This window comes from Dendroctonus ponderosae, unplaced genomic scaffold, assembly GCF_020466585.1.
Source record: "Dendroctonus ponderosae isolate FM_Combo_2020 unplaced genomic scaffold, Dpon_F_20191213v2 Dpon_F_20191213_6, whole genome shotgun sequence".
NCBI lineage: Eukaryota > Metazoa > Arthropoda > Insecta > Coleoptera > Curculionidae > Dendroctonus > Dendroctonus ponderosae.
In genome coordinates, this window is record NW_026018814.1 from 3475392 (window position 1) to 3475637 (window position 246).

Here is a 246-nt window from a genome sequence, read left to right on the forward strand (position 1 = left end):
GGGGGGGGTATGTAGAAAAAATACAGTCTTCTGTTGTCTATGTAATTAGAAAAATTATCGTCGTTTTGTGCAAGGGTGGCGTAAGATTATTGCAAAATTTCCGTCCCGTTTTGCATGTTTCTCGGAAGCAAAATGAGCAAGAACGCTCATTTGTACATCATTGTAGACAGAAATAAATGACCTTTTTAGAAAGTGAACCATGGATGGGGAAATGTTGGCAGTTTTCTCAAAAAATGCTTGAATTCA

At 37.4% G+C, this 246-nt stretch overlaps 1 protein-coding gene across 1 annotated transcript in view; it reads right to left on the bottom strand.

Moving 5' to 3' along the window:
• LOC109543132 (neurexin-1) overlaps window positions 1–246 on the bottom strand; it is a gene marked incomplete in the record, with an annotated part of 81435 nt that overhangs the window by 60963 nt on the left and 20226 nt on the right.